General features: G+C 40.2%; 3 non-coding genes across 3 annotated transcripts; all 3 read right to left on the bottom strand.

The window, feature by feature from the left end:
- Positions 1-1106: 1106 nt before the first annotated feature.
- Positions 1107-1225, bottom strand: LOC135765331 (5S ribosomal RNA). The gene has a single exon (XR_010540647.1). It is a non-coding gene; the product is annotated as a 5S ribosomal RNA (ribosomal RNA).
- Positions 1226-3065: 1840 nt separating this feature from the next.
- On the bottom strand, positions 3066-3184 carry LOC135765330 (5S ribosomal RNA). Its single transcript, XR_010540646.1, has one exon. It is a non-coding gene; the product is annotated as a 5S ribosomal RNA (ribosomal RNA).
- A 1842-nt stretch (positions 3185-5026) lies between these two features.
- Positions 5027-5145, bottom strand: LOC135765328 (5S ribosomal RNA). Its single transcript, XR_010540645.1, has one exon. It is a non-coding gene; the product is annotated as a 5S ribosomal RNA (ribosomal RNA).
- Positions 5146-6000: the final 855 nt, after the last annotated feature.

The raw sequence follows: 6000 nt of genomic DNA, 5'->3' as shown, positions 1-6000 counted from the left end.
CTCTCCCGTCGGACAGCACGCCAAATATGCTTTATTTAATATTTGATTACATGTTAATGCGAACTCGTGAAAAACATGACATTTTGTCTTGAACTTTCTACCTGTAAGGATACTCCGCCACAATTCATTACGGATTATATGCAAAAAAAAAAAAAAAGAATAAAAAAATAAAATAAAAAAATAAATTAATTAAATAAATAAAAAATAAATATAAAAAAAAACAATATAAATAAAAAATAAATGAATAAATTTTTTTTTAAAAAAATAATAATATAAAAAATAAATAATATATATAAAATGAAGAAAAAAATATATAAAAATAAATAAATAATATAATATACATATTTAAACGAATAAAAAATGAATGAATGAATAAATACACACTTACATAAATGAATAAAATCGATGCAACCTCGTACACTACTCAGTCATAGAAAATGAAAATTCTTTGCTAGGTAGTGATAACATGAATGGAAAATCATCTCGAGTTTTGTCACCCGACTAAAAGTGACAATCTTTTATAGGCAAACGTGTTTTCGTGATCATTAGTAGCTTTGTGCTGTCATGGACCACAGGATAACGGTTTACACCTGCTTATGGTCAATGGAAAACAAAGAGACAAGTCTCATCATTGGCGGTTAAGGCCTGGCACAGCTTTCGTATGGCTCTGCTTATCCACTTCCCCCCATAAATCGCTACAGGAAAATCTCACGTCTGCACGGGCCGTCCGTCTTGAGGGACATCGGAGAAAGCCTTCTTGTAGTTGCGAATGGGGCAACGTAAACAACTTTCCCCCTAAAAGAGCAGACAAGCACGTTCTGGCACGTTCTGATACGTGAAAGGCGTAAATCACCTGCAACACAGCGCTATTAGCGCTCCTCCGCCGTGCTCTTTTGGACAGTGAGCAGAGACAGAAAAATGAAGCGTCTGACCGCCCCCTGGTGGATGAGAGGGAAAATGACGAGACTGAGCCGGCCCTTTGACACAGAGAAACGGAGGAGAGACGAGCCAGCGCAGAGCTCAGAAAGCAAATGCACCAATCGGCGTAAAAGGAGAACAGCGAGCATGGGCGAAGGGCTTCCGGTACAGATGAAAGAAGACTCAAAAGCTTACAGCACCTGGTATTCCCAGGCGGTCTCCCATCCAAGTACTAACCAGGCCCGACCCTGCTTAGCTTCCGAGATCGGACGAGATCGGGCGTGCTCAGGGTGGTATGGCCGTAAGCGAAAGCTACTGCCAAAATAGGGATCTTTAATCGTATGCCAACCGAGCTAAGCCCTGACCGGCTCTATGCTGGACATTGACTCGGTAACCTTTAGGCCTCTTTAGAACGAAAGGTCGGGCAGTCCATTAAAAAACTACACGTCGGGGACGGATCCAGCCAGGGTTTCGTTCTAATACGCTTTCCTTTTCTGCTCTCTTTTACTGTCCCGTTCTCCTTCCGCTCGCCGGAACACGCGCAGGGATGCTGAAAAGCACAAGCAAGCATGCCACATAAGAATATTGAATAGTTTTCCCTACATCAGTTGAAGGCACAAAACATTTATTTCAGCAAAGTCCCTGCTGCGTTTCATTTCGCCATGTCTTGAAAATAGCAACAGTTAACCAAGCTGTCCTTTTAGAATGTTTTGATGTTCACTTAGATAACCATTCACTCTTTTTTACGAACACCAGAATCAGGCCTTTAATTTCCATGTATTATTTCAGCTAGGTTGTCGCTGGGAGAAAGCCTTTGTATGCCACATTTTGTGGCACCTAAACCCTTTTAAAATAACGGTCAAGCATCCAACAGACCGTTTTATGCTATTTTGTTTCAGTAGTCTATATTAATTTGTTTATATCCATCACAAGATTTATTTGTTTGTTTATTGGAATGATTCGACCTTGTCTTTTCAGAGTACTTTGCCATTTGAAGTTTATTTAACTACGTTCGGGAGAAGCATGGTCACGAGAGCTCAGAGCTCTCCCGTCGGACAGCACGCCAAATATGCTTTATTTAATATTTGATTACATGTTAATGCGAACTCGTGAAAAACATGACATTTTGTCTTGAACTTTCTACCTGTAAGGATACTCCGCCACAATTCATTACGGATTATATGCAAAAAAAAAAAAAAAGAATAAAAAAATAAAATAAAAAAATAAATTAATTAAATAAATAAAAAATAAATATAAAAAAAACAATATAAATAAAAAATAAATGAATAAATTTTTTTTTAAAAAAATAATAATATAAAAAATAAATAATATATATAAAATGAAGAAAAAAATATATAAAAATAAATAAATAATATAATATACATATTTAAACGAATAAAAAATGAATGAATGAATAAATACACACTTACATAAATGAATAAAATCGATGCAACCTCGTACACTACTCAGTCATAGAAAATGAAAATTCTTTGCTAGGTAGTGATAACATGAATGGAAAATCATCTCGAGTTTTGTCACCCGACTAAAAGTGACAATCTTTTATAGGCAAACGTGTTTTCGTGATCATTAGTAGCTTTGTGCTGTCATGGACCACAGGATAACGGTTTACACCTGCTTATGGTCAATGGAAAACAAAGAGACAAGTCTCATCATTGGCGGTTAAGGCCTGGCACAGCTTTCGTATGGCTCTGCTTATCCACTTCCCCCCATAAATCGCTACAGGAAAATCTCACGTCTGCACGGGCCGTCCGTCTTGAGGGACATCGGAGAAAGCCTTCTTGTAGTTGCGAATGGGGCAACGTAAACAACTTTCCCCCTAAAAGAGCAGACAAGCACGTTCTGGCACGTTCTGATACGTGAAGGCGTAAATCACCTGCAACACAGCGCTATTAGCGCTCCTCCGCCGTGCTCTTTTGGACAGTGAGCAGAGACAGAAAAATGAAGCGTCTGACCGCCCCCTGGTGGATGAGAGGGAAAATGACGAGACTGAGCCGGCCCTTTGACACAGAGAAACGGAGGAGAGACGAGCCAGCGCAGAGCTCAGAAAGCAAATGCACCAATCGGCGTAAAAGGAGAACAGCGAGCATGGGCGAAGGGCTTCCGGTACAGATGAAAGAAGACTCAAAAGCTTACAGCACCTGGTATTCCCAGGCGGTCTCCCATCCAAGTACTAACCAGGCCCGACCCTGCTTAGCTTCCGAGATCGGACGAGATCGGGCGTGCTCAGGGTGGTATGGCCGTAAGCGAAAGCTACTGCCAAAATAGGGATCTTTAATCGTATGCCAACCGAGCTAAGCCCTGACCGGCTCTATGCTGGACATTGACTCGGTAACCTTTAGGCCTCTTTAGAACGAAAGGTCGGGCAGTCCATTAAAAAACTACACGTCGGGGACGGATCCAGCCAGGGTTTCGTTCTAATACGCTTTCCTTTTCTGCTCTCTTTTACTGTCCCGTTCTCCTTCCGCTCGCCGGAACACGCGCAGGGATGCTGAAAAGCACAAGCAAGCATGCCACATAAGAATATTGAATAGTTTTCCCTACATCAGTTGAAGGCACAAAACATTTATTTCAGCAAAGTCCCTGCTGCGTTTCATTTCGCCATGTCTTGAAAATAGCAACAGTTAACCAAGCTGTCCTTTTTAGAATGTTTTGATGTTCACTTAGATAACCATTCACTCTTTTTTACGAACACCAGAATCAGGCCTTTAATTTCCATGTATTATTTCAGCTAGGTTGTCGCTGGGAGAAAGCCTTTGTATGCCACATTTTGTGGCACCTAAACCCTTTTAAAATAACGGTCAAGCATCCAACAGACCGTTTTATGCTATTTTGTTTCAGTAGTCTATATTAATTTGTTTATATCCATCACAAGATTTATTTGTTTGTTTATTGGAATGATTCGACCTTGTCTTTTCAGAGTACTTTGCCATTTGAAGTTTATTTAACTACGTTCGGGAGAAGCATGGTCACGAGAGCTCAGAGCTCTCCCGTCGGACAGCACGCCAATATGCTTTATTTAATATTTGATTACATGTTAATGCGAACTCGTGAAAAACATGACATTTTGTCTTGAACTTTCTACCTGTAAGGATACTCCGCCACAATTCATTACGGATTATATGCAAAAAAAAAAAAAAAAGAATAAAAAAATAAAATAAAAAAATAAATTAATTAAATAAAATAAAAAATAAATATAAAAAAAACAATATAAATAAAAAATAAATGAATAAATTTTTTTTAAAAAAATAATAATATAAAAAATAAATAATATATATAAAATGAAGAAAAAAATATATAAAAATAAATAAATAATATAATATACATATTTAAACGAATAAAAAATGAATGAATGAATAAATACACACTTACATAAATGAATAAAATCGATGCAACCTCGTACACTACTCAGTCATAGAAAATGAAAATTCTTTGCTAGGTAGTGATAACATGAATGGAAAATCATCTCGAGTTTTGTCACCCGACTAAAAGTGACAATCTTTTATAGGCAAACGTGTTTTCGTGATCATTAGTAGCTTTGTGCTGTCATGGACCACAGGATAACGGTTTACACCTGCTTATGGTCAATGGAAAACAAAGAGACAAGTCTCATCATTGGCGGTTAAGGCCTGGCACAGCTTTCGTATGGCTCTGCTTATCCACTTCCCCCCATAAATCGCTACAGGAAAATCTCACGTCTGCACGGGCCGTCCGTCTTGAGGGACATCGGAGAAAGCCTTCTTGTAGTTGCGAATGGGGCAACGTAAACAACTTTCCCCCTAAAAGAGCAGACAAGCACGTTCTGGCACGTTCTGATACGTGAAAGGCGTAAATCACCTGCAACACAGCGCTATTAGCGCTCCTCCGCCGTGCTCTTTTGGACAGTGAGCAGAGACAGAAAAATGAAGCGTCTGACCGCCCCCTGGTGGATGAGAGGGAAAATGACGAGACTGAGCCGGCCCTTTGACACAGAGAAACGGAGGAGAGACGAGCCAGCGCAGAGCTCAGAAAGCAAATGCACCAATCGGCGTAAAAGGAGAACAGCGAGCATGGGCGAAGGGCTTCCGGTACAGATGAAAGAAGACTCAAAAGCTTACAGCACCTGGTATTCCCAGGCGGTCTCCCATCCAAGTACTAACCAGGCCCGACCCTGCTTAGCTTCCGAGATCGGACGAGATCGGGCGTGCTCAGGGTGGTATGGCCGTAAGCGAAAGCTACTGCCAAAATAGGGATCTTTAATCGTATGCCAACCGAGCTAAGCCCTGACCGGCTCTATGCTGGACATTGACTCGGTAACCTTTAGGCCTCTTTAGAACGAAAGGTCGGGCAGTCCATTAAAAAACTACACGTCGGGGACGGATCCAGCCAGGGTTTCGTTCTAATACGCTTTCCTTTTCTGCTCTCTTTTACTGTCCCGTTCTCCTTCCGCTCGCCGGAACACGCGCAGGGATGCTGAAAAGCACAAGCAAGCATGCCACATAAGAATATTGAATAGTTTTCCCTACATCAGTTGAAGGCACAAAACATTTATTTCAGCAAAGTCCCTGCTGCGTTTCATTTCGCCATGTCTTGAAAATAGCAACAGTTAACCAAGCTGTCCTTTTAGAATGTTTTGATGTTCACTTAGATAACCATTCACTCTTTTTTACGAACACCAGAATCAGGCCTTTAATTTCCATGTATTATTTCAGCTAGGTTGTCGCTGGGAGAAAGCCTTTGTATGCCACATTTTGTGGCACCTAAACCCTTTTAAAATAACGGTCAAGCATCCAACAGACCGTTTTATGCTATTTTGTTTCAGTAGTCTATATTAATTTGTTTATATCCATCACAAGATTTATTTGTTTGTTTATTGGAATGATTCGACCTTGTCTTTTCAGAGTACTTTGCCATTTGAAGTTTATTTAACTACGTTCGGGAGAAGCATGGTCACGAGAGCTCAGAGCTCTCCCGTCGGACAGCACGCCAAATATGCTTTATTTAATATTTGATTACATGTTAATGCGAACTCGTGAAAAACATGACATTTTGTCTTGAACTTTCTACCTGTAAGGATACTCCGCC

This window comes from Paramisgurnus dabryanus, chromosome 13, assembly GCF_030506205.2.
Source record: "Paramisgurnus dabryanus chromosome 13, PD_genome_1.1, whole genome shotgun sequence".
Classification (NCBI taxonomy): domain Eukaryota; kingdom Metazoa; phylum Chordata; class Actinopteri; order Cypriniformes; family Cobitidae; genus Paramisgurnus; species Paramisgurnus dabryanus.
This window is presented reverse-complemented; position numbering and strand designations above follow the sequence as displayed.